The sequence below is a fragment of the Leptosomus discolor genome, chromosome 4, assembly GCF_034619465.1.
Source record: "Leptosomus discolor isolate bLepDis1 chromosome 4, bLepDis1.hap2, whole genome shotgun sequence".
In the NCBI taxonomy this organism is placed as follows: domain Eukaryota; kingdom Metazoa; phylum Chordata; class Aves; order Leptosomiformes; family Leptosomidae; genus Leptosomus; species Leptosomus discolor.
The window spans coordinates 64,055,000-64,065,096 of record NC_141394.1 but is presented as its reverse complement, the minus strand read 5'-3'; positions in this window follow the sequence as shown (position 1 = coordinate 64,065,096).

The window sequence follows — 10,097 nt, the reverse complement described above, 5'->3', positions numbered from 1 at the left end:
TGTACTCCAGCACCAAGCCCTGATAAAAAGTGTAACAGAAAATCACCCTAATTCAGTTCTTTTCTACTGTTGCTTCTCTATGAAGGAGTCCCTCTGTCCAAAGCTAATTTAATTTACCTATGGAAATATTCAAAGCTGATTTTGGATGTTACTAGTCTGCCTACTTCTAGATGCAGTATAGATTAATAAAAATATTATGTGTGGCATCTTTAGTTTTGCTTAGACTAGCATTTGGTGTCCTACTCAGCTGGAGGAGTTTTGAGACAATTTCTACAATTTCTTAGGAGAAAGCAACAATCTTCAGGCTACTGTCAGGACTGGCACTTTCTGTGCCTCTAGTTCAAGTCAGTCTAGTCAATAGTTCAGGAACTGAGCATAAGGAAATACTAAACATAAGAGACAACCTGTTTCTGCAGGTCAGTGATGACAATATTCATTTGGGACTGGAAAGCATCCTGCCCTCAATCTATTTTTTAAATTCTCTGTAGTGAATGCTCATTCAATCCTTGAATCAATTATCAGAACAGAGATTCTCCATCCCTAGGCTTTCTTGTAAAAACAGAGAGAGGAAATGTCACAGATTTTGTTCTAGGAGTAGCTTAATTTAGAGCAATTTGGGAGCTTGCTGCATACCACTAATACTAAAAGTTTTGAGGAGAATCAAACAGGACAGGGAGAATAAAGCCTGCAGTTATGCCTTTTGCACTTATTTGTCAGTCCACTTCTATATTTACTTCTCATGCCACATCTTTTGAATCAGCACAATGTCACAAATTCTCTGCCACACATGTGACAGTGAAGCATTGGAATGGGTATTGGGATTTGCATGCTCACTGCACATCCAGTGCACTTCAGGCAGAGGTGGGAAGGATACTGAAAGGGAAGACGTACTTCTAAAGGAAAAATCTGTCAGTCATAGTGTAATGGTCATCCATCTCATTCCTTTCTATCTGTCAGTACTGTAAGATATGTGGAAATAGGCTGTCTTTGAAATCTCAAGGTCTTTCTAAGAGCTATTGGAACACAAAAGGTTGCTATCCTTAGCTGGAAAGTCCATCCGGAATTTTCCTCTCTTACCACTGCCAAATTCTTAAAATGACTTTTTCTCTTAAGAGTGAGACATTCAATACCAGCATACAATATTATTTTAATGTTTATATATCTCATGAAACCACCTTGCTTTCTGGCCTTAGTCTAATTTTTAGAAAGCTAGAAATGGAAAATGTAGGTGGAAGAAGATTTCTTAGTACATTGCTGAATTGTGGACATATATAGGAATGACCCTGTTATTTAAAAAAGCTAATGGCATTGTCAACTGGATGGAAAGGAAAATAGAATTATGAAAAAGGTTGCATAAGAATATTACCTGTGTTTAATAAGCTTTCTTCAAGTTAAGATTTAATAGTAATATCACCAATGTAGATGAGAAATGCTGATATATCTGGTGTATATTTAACGAGCGGTTTTTGGAAGCAATCAAAATTAGAAATCTTGAAGTTAACCAAATCTGAGTTAGGACTGCTTACGAAAAATGATTTTCCAAGGCAAATCAGACAGAGCGAAAAAAGTATACCTAGGGTTCACTTCTGTAGACTGTTCTTATTTTTTGTTACCAGCACTAGGCTACTTTGTTCATCCTGGTGGTAATAAAGACATAAACAGAATTTTAAGTATAAAAACAGATAACAAGATGAAGTAGGCCTTGTCTCCCACTATGCTTTGATGAAAGATTTTAATAATAAATGGTAACTGTAAGCTGATGTCAGTGGCTGACTGCTTTTAAGTTTTTTAAATCAAATGGTTAGTGATAAATCTAACAAAAGTAACTAGTTTTTCAGTTAGATACTACCTGATCTAGCAGTCAACAGCTTTTATCAGAGCTATGAAATGAATATGAGGAAAGCATGAGAAACTAGAAGCTCTGTCAGCCTCCCTGCTGATACCACCTGGACTGTATTTTCTGCACACCATATCCTAACTCCAGGCATCATTGACAGCCTCTCACTCTTCAGATCTTAGATGAATCTTAGCACTGTTTTTGACACAAAGCAAAGCCTTTCAAGCAAAACCCTTGATTGTTTGCTTCCTAGCCCAGGAGATGAAAGGTGTCATAGTTTCCAGCCAAGAGTTCCCAGAAGGTTTATTAGCTAATGTCCATCTTTATTATAACCTCCAGCACTCCAAGTCCTGCAAGTGTGAAACCTCTTTCAAACCGAGATAAAGCAGCCTCTCTAGTCCTCATAAGAATATCCCTATTATTGATATATGCTAGAGTAACATGTTTTCAGCTATACCTTTTCTAAGCAATTGTACAGGACAGGCTTCTATTGCAGGCATTCTTTCAGGAGGGAAGTATTACTGCCAGTGCTCCAGGAAAGCATTCCCTCCTGCAGTCTCGAAGTGGGGAAGGTAAATGGAAAATAGGAAAGAAAGGTATCAGTCAAGAACTGGAGAGTTTTGTGCTGTGCTATCATCCTGTATAACCTACCCTCTCCTTCTTTTTGCTTAGGATTCATAGACACAGTAGTCTCTTTGTACAGCCTCTGTATGGCGACTGGCACAACCTCTCTTCTTGGAAACAGGTAGTCTTCTCAGAGATAAATGAAGCCCCAGTGTGAAGCAGTATGAGCATATATCTCTTGCAGTGGGGCTTAGGATAAGTTTGGCCCTTCAAGCAGAGTTGCAGCAAACAGCAACTGATTTTCAACACTCCTCATTTTCCTGGGTTTGGGAGACACACAACTTCACAAGTATTAACGGGTCTTTGGCTAGCTACTAAATGGATGCAAATGCAATTGTCTTACATGGCACTGTATCATATTGTACAGTATCCATTGGGGACAAAGGAATGGAGAGACTAAGGACTTCTTCGGACTTCTTAGGAACAATTTTGCCACTTCTGTGGAACAGAAACAAGGAAAAAAAATGAAAAATTACTTAACTGGTGAATATAAGAGATTTGAAAGTGTAGTTCCTATTTCCTTCTTTTTTCCCCCCTATTTTTTTAATCTTCTTGATTTGTTAGAATGTGGAGAGGGAACAGGGAGAATATTTCTCTGTTAACACTGATTCTTATTTGTGTTTTTGTTCAGGAAAGAGCACCGAGCTTTGAATCCCAGTAGGGGGATATGATTCTCTGTGGCTCTAAGCAAGGTTTTTTGTGTCAAGAGCTGACTCTCTCCTCCATGTACTGGAGTCTACTGAAGAGGATCCAGACACATAAATCCTTTTATGGATTTGGCCTTAACCTTGTCAAGTTCTGCATCTTGTTTTTTGTCAGCTCCCAGAGAAAGAGGACGTGTTTAGATGTGTTTATTCTCTTAATATCTGTTTTCTCTGTAAGGTTTCTGTGCTAAATCAAACTGTTTCAGAGATCATTATTTTATGCTGTCATTTCCTGGAAGAAAGAGTGTAGGTGCTCACCTGACACTGGACTTGCTGAGTCATCAAACTGAATAGAAAGATCCCAAGTACTTAGCAATTTTTGTCAATAGTCTGCAGAGAGGAGACCAAAGATGTCTAGGGCAAGAGTGCTGGTCCCAGAAGGTTGATGGCCAGGTGTCTAAGACTGATTGGAAAACCATTATTGCAGTCATAAATGAGGCCAAAGGTGCAATTAACTCAGAAACTGCTGTAATTTGTATTTCATTATTAGTTGTAAATCAATACGAATAGTCTTGCCAGACATAGTCAATTGCTTTTTTAATAAAAGAAAATTAGTGGTGAAAGAGAATGCAGTATGTGTGACAAATATGTATGTCACAAAAACTTTTCACATTGTGTCTCATGAAACCTTAGCCTTACATGATTTCTGGGAAAAAAAAAAAAAAAAAAGAAAAGGCTTCCTTTACCTTTTCTATACCTAGTGTGGGCCTCCCATATCAAGTAACTGATGTGTATACTGATTAGTACGATTTAATTGTAACAAGATATTCCTAGTGCTCATCAGACTTCATGAACATCTGGAGCAGAAAAGAGTCTGTACTGAGAACAGCAATTAATAAATGACCCCAGAAGAGTCAGATCATTGCAGGGATCTCCCAACCTCATAAACTACACACTGAGAAAGAAGAAAAGGTAAGCAGCTGGAGGGACCATCCATTTAGGCTCTGTTGGACTTCCTGGGTCAGAACCTCAGCACAGAGGAATCAGAGGGCACTTTTTCTTGTGCACTGTGATCAATCATTTTAGCCAAAAAGCTGCTAGTAATCAACCAAGAAGATACTCATAACATTAGGTTTTAAATTTCCATGTTTATGAAGTAATGTTACACAAAGTATTTCTTCTCATAAAACATGACGGGTTTTATTCTTTTAAAATAGCCTTTTAAAAATTAAATTAAACAGATAAGCATTTTAGCCACTTGCCATTTAAACTCTTTTTGGCACCACTCTCCATTGCAACTGTAGTGCATTTTTCAAAACGCTGCCCCGGCTGTTACATAGCCCAAGGCAGGACTGAGGTAAGAGCATCCCTGTGCTAAAGTGGCTGCACATAGGACTTGTGTTACAGAGCGAGAACTCTCCCGTCGACTGGGAAGAACCTTGATGTGGGCCCTCGGTAAGCTGTCATATGTAAGTACTAGAAAGCTCCAGGACAGGCAACACATAGGTACTGTGGATGACAAAAAAAGAAGTTAGGGATGAGATAGTGGAAGTGCCTGAGCAATGAAGTATCTCTGGGTGCTCTGTAAGGAACCAGGGAGTGCTAAAGCAATTTAGAAGCACTCTTTTGTCTTCAAAAATTACAGAAGACATTTTGTGTTCTTCTGTCCCTTAAGGTCTCCATACATGAAAGTAATCAAAAAACACATTTACCTTCTCTTTATCCTGCTCTATCTTAGCCATTCCAAGGGATTTTTTTCTTCTCTTTTAGTGTAGAAGAGGTACATTTCTGGGATGTTGAAATAAGTTTGTGAATACAGTGTTGATGTTCATAAACATTGAAAAACCACCCAGAGGTTGTTACTGCCATTGTGAAAGATGTCTCACTCTACTATTATCTTAGCTTTATGATACCATGTTTTGTGTGGGATGAGACTTCGTGCATATATTAAAAGAAACAAAGACAATAATTATTGAATCAGCACACCAAGAGCAAGAGTGGTTGTTTAATCACACTCTATTCCATGAATACTGAGTAGAATACTACTGTAAAAAAACCCTGATATTTTGACTGAGACATAGCAGAGCTTTAGTGCTCATAATACTCTACTTTTATGAGGTCATATTTCTGTCTAAGATATATTAGTAGATTGTGCCAAGATTTAGGCTGCACAGCTGCAGGAACTTGAAAAGTTGCCTCTAGTGTATCAGATACAAAACACGCAACATTAAATTTTGTGAACTATAACAGTTAGCTAAGTGTATGATGTCTCTTTAAGGAAAGAGATTCAAATCAGATTTCATCTAGGGCTCATTGAAACAAATGTGGATTTTACTTGTAAAATGACCAGAGCTCCAGGTCTTTACCAGAAAAATGACAAGTTAGATCATTTGATACCAGTTCCCAGTTGCTCCTTGGAAGAAGACAGTGCCACAGAAAAGCTGACCTCTATCCAAAGGGAGTTAACAGGCTAGAAACCTATTAAGGTTCTAGATATCAGCTGTTGGCATCAATTCCATGCCATGCAGTAAAAGGGATTATTAAAAAGGAAAGAAAGAAAAGGATTATGTGGAGTTTTAATGGGATGTTCTAAAAAGCTGATTTAACCTAACTTTGCATTTTATAGTATTATTCCCAATTCTGCTTATAGCTAATATGAGAGCCCAACAGGCAGAGATGTGATATAATGCAGAGTTTAAATGCCAACACACTTACTGTGCTTGTTTGCTTATAAATTGAGTTCATGGAGTTTAGAAATTATCTAGGTATGCTATAGACAGTCATAGAATCATAAAATCATTCAGGTTGGAAAAGACCTTTAAGATCATCAACTCCAATTGGAAATCTAACACTGCCAAGTCTGTCACAACCCTAAGTGACACGTCTACATGTCTTTTATATACCTCCAGGGATGGTGACTCAGCCACTTTCCTGGGCAGCCTGTTCAGTGCTTGATAACCTTTCCAGTGAAGAAATTTTTCCTAATATCCAATCGAAACCACCCCTAGTGCAACTTGAGACTCTTTCCTCTTGTCCTACTACTTGTTACCTGGGAAAAGAGTAATTCCACTATTTTAAGATTTTACTAATAACACGCATTACTACTTTTTGTATGCTGTATGCTTGGATAGTAACACATAGGAAAGGAATTTTCATTTTCAAAAAAGTGTACAGAAGGTAAGTAACCAGGTCCCAATGGTATTTGAGGACCACATCTCCTTAAACTTTTTTTAAAAGTAAGCACTCAGAATCTTATAGAAAATGCAATATAATTATTACTGACACTGTGTTACGATGCTCAGGGCCAAATGTGTTCAGTGTAGGGGGCTATATCATTTTGCCTTCCTAATGCATGTTGTAGAGTGTATTAATTCATTTTGCCTAGAATCACTGAGACAAAGCCTTCCTCTTGCATCTGTAGTGTGCAGAGGATATGAGCACATAGCAATTTTCTATCTATGGTTTTGCTGAGTGTAATTCCCAAGAAATCACTGCAGCCAGAAAATCCTGAAAAACAGGAGTAAAAACCCTAAGAAACAGGACAAGATATAAATGGTTGAATAGTTAATAAGAAGATACATTTGGGGGAATAATAAATCATTTTATCTAGATGCAACTCCATTCTCTGGAAAGTTTCTGTTAAATTACTCAATAGAAGACATTGTCTGGAATAATAGTTGAAGATTGCCTTGTTGTGCTGTTAGTTGAATGGATTGTAACTGAAACCAAAGAGTGTAGAAGACGCTATTTATTTATTCAGTATAAATTCAAAAAGCAGTTAATATCATTTGTGAAGGAACCAACACCCAGAGCACAGATCTTAAGCAAAACTAGAAACTGAGCAATGAAGATGGATGACATTTTCAGTGGACTAGACAAACACACAAAAAGGCAGTTTTATTTTGCATTTTGTAGTCAATGACTGGCAGCGCCTGGCTGCAGCTGTAGATGCCAGAAGAAAGCTCTAGAGATAGGAGCGTCAGGAGCCATGAAGCTCAAGGTGACCCTTCTGCAAGGGTCCTGCTGGAAAGTGATCTGGAAGACCCTGAGGAAGGAACTGGCTTTGCTTCATTCTTGACGTCTTTAGGAAAATCAGAGGGAACATACCTTGCTTGTAAATAACAGGATCAATTTTTTAAAAGTCCTGAATCTTCAATTCAATTTCATTTCTTCTACTACAAACAGTTCATACACCTTCAAATTTTGGCTAACTGTTCTGTGCACAAGCAGATAAAATGGTTAAGAATATACTACACAATCACAGTATGCTCCAGAGAGCAATGGTATCTCTGAATGTTGTAAATAATGCAGAAAAGGCATAAGATGCAGAAAGGAGGTAAATATTTAGTCTGAGATTGTCAAAGAAGCATGAGGGAATTAGACTCCTAAATCCTAATAAAATTCAACAGGAGTTGGAAACCTTAATTCCCTTAGGCTGCTTTGAAAATCCCATTTGTAATTTCATATTAAGGTAGAACACTGGTTCTACATAATATCAATTTCACTAAGAAGACACAAGTCAATTTTCCACACTTTTCATTTCAAAAGGACGGATTTTCAGCATTGTAAACAAACCAAATCCAGCTGGTCAGTGAGTCAAAATTAGACTTGATGTGTGGGGTTACTTTCTCTACTGATTTATACAGTGAATACCCATACTATTTTTCATTTTCCTTTCGTTAACTAATAGCTATACTACTGTATTTAGACTATTCCCCTGGTGTTTCCTACTCAAGCACTTTAATTATGAGTTAAGGACTTACTGTTTCCTGCTCTGATAGGAATTGCTCACCTCTCAAGTGAGTTGGCGTTAACTGTGGTTTTCTTTTTTTTTCATTGAATAGACTTCCTTTATCAATTCCTTGGTTTAGTGCATTTCAGTGCACTGGAAAAACGAAAATAAAATAAACTAAAATGAACTGTACTAAACTAAACTAAACCAAAATCAAAAATCTTTGCCATTTTGTAGCATGTCCATGATTTTTCTATCCCTGAAATCTGTTTATTTTCTTAGTGTAGTTTTTTACTGTATTTTGCTCTTTGAATCTTTCACTTTTCTGATTTATCAAGTAAGTAGTTTTATTTCTTGTGTTAGCTAAAATTTTTAAGAAAATCAGTTCTTGTGTAAAGGAGAATGAGGTCTTTCCTCTACCACCTTCCATGTTTGGTTTCATTTTAGTTTTCTGGGTTGTTTTGCTCAACAATGTGTACCAAACTGGGAAAGCAGTAGTTTGTGCTTATTTGGCCCTGGTGTACATGCACACAACATGTGAGTCTGTGGAGAATCAAGCCCTCTGGCTCTCAGTTTCTCTCTGTATGTTTTTACACATTGCTGCAAGGCAAAACCCAGTTCTATTGATGGTAATTTTGGGAATGCAGCTGTGTACTAACTACCTTTCCAGCTTACCAGCAAAAAAATAAAAGCAATATAGCGTAGTCCATTAATTTTACAAAAATTGGGGCAGACCTTCAACTGATGTAAGTGCACGTAGCTGCAACGACTTTATCTGATGGATTTACTCCTGCTGGGGATAAGACCTCTTTTATTGACTTTTCAAAGCATTTCCAGATTTCAGGCCAAGCTTTGCAGTACAGTTTGATTAATTTTTCTTAACCAATGTAGATCTTGCCCATCTTGTCTGCTGTGCAGATTATACTCATCCCGTATCTGAAGTGTAAGGTTACTATATTTTATTTGCTGTGTTCTGTAAAGCTCCTCACTGATTTTTAATCCACGGATCATTCTTATTCAGTGTTACAAGTAGATTTACAGGATCTTAACACAGTAACTCCAAAAAAAATGAACTGCTGTCAGCTGCAAGCTTTTCAGTTCAATAGTAAAATAATTCTATATTCTTTGTATTTCAAACAATACTGAAGAAACTTAGCTTCTGTTATGATGGAAAGCATGCTATTTTTTTTAATGTCACTTTTGTGACCGCTGAGAATATTGAACAGTTATTGGATACATTCAAACTATTTATTTTCCTTTTCTCTTTCTCTTGGCTGTAATGAGCTAATCAACTTACACTAAGGGTTGAATACAATGTATGAGGAGGAAGACCCAAGGAAAGAAAAAGACCAATATTCATTGTTGATGTTTGCTAATTTGGAGTTGAATGAAATCCGTAACTTGAAAGTACCTTTTAAACAATGTTAAATTAAACATGCTTCTCAGAAAGAAACTGAAACTAAAAGAATCCTGGACCAATAGGGATCCTGTCTTGAGAAGAAGTATGTGATAAACCCATTCTGAAAAGGCTCAGTGGTGAAGCCCAAGGCCGACACCTCCCATCCACATGGTGCTGTGTAAGCACTTGAATTCAGTCTGAGTTCAGGATGGGGTGGAGGTGGGGTTGTTCTTGTATCAGGCCACATCGAGGATAATCTAGAAAGGACTCTTCAGGCCTTGTCGCCAGAACAGGCAGTGGCACAGCTGGAGGTGACACACAATGGCAGCCTGTGCCCATGGCTGTCCATAAACATTCTCTACTCTGAAATGGAGATGATGCAAAATGAAGAAGATGCACTTGAAGGAGTCCCAGGAAAATCACTTGAGTCCTTCCAAAAGTGGCCCCAAAGGCATTTCTTTAAGTAAGCAGCATGGACATGTATTTCATCTGGCCTAAAGAGCAGTCTGGAAAAAAGGTGGCAGAAAAATTCTTGACAAAGGAAGATAGGAACCAACAAAAGAAATATAAAGTAACTGCTTCATCTTAAAAAATTCTCTTATTTCATGTCCCAAGAAGAAGAGAACTGGAGAAATTATGCCTGATACAGCTATCATTGAGTTTGTACCTGTAAGTGCCATAGAAATGACAAAACTTCTTTCTTAGATTGTTCTTTAAAAAAAAGGACAAAAAAAAAAAAGAGAGAGATTCGTTCAGATAGATAACATTCACTAAATATCTATGGAAATCCAAAACAAATATATTGACTAATCAAGATGAAAGAACAAAAATACTTCTGATGTTTTAATTTGAAAAATAAAC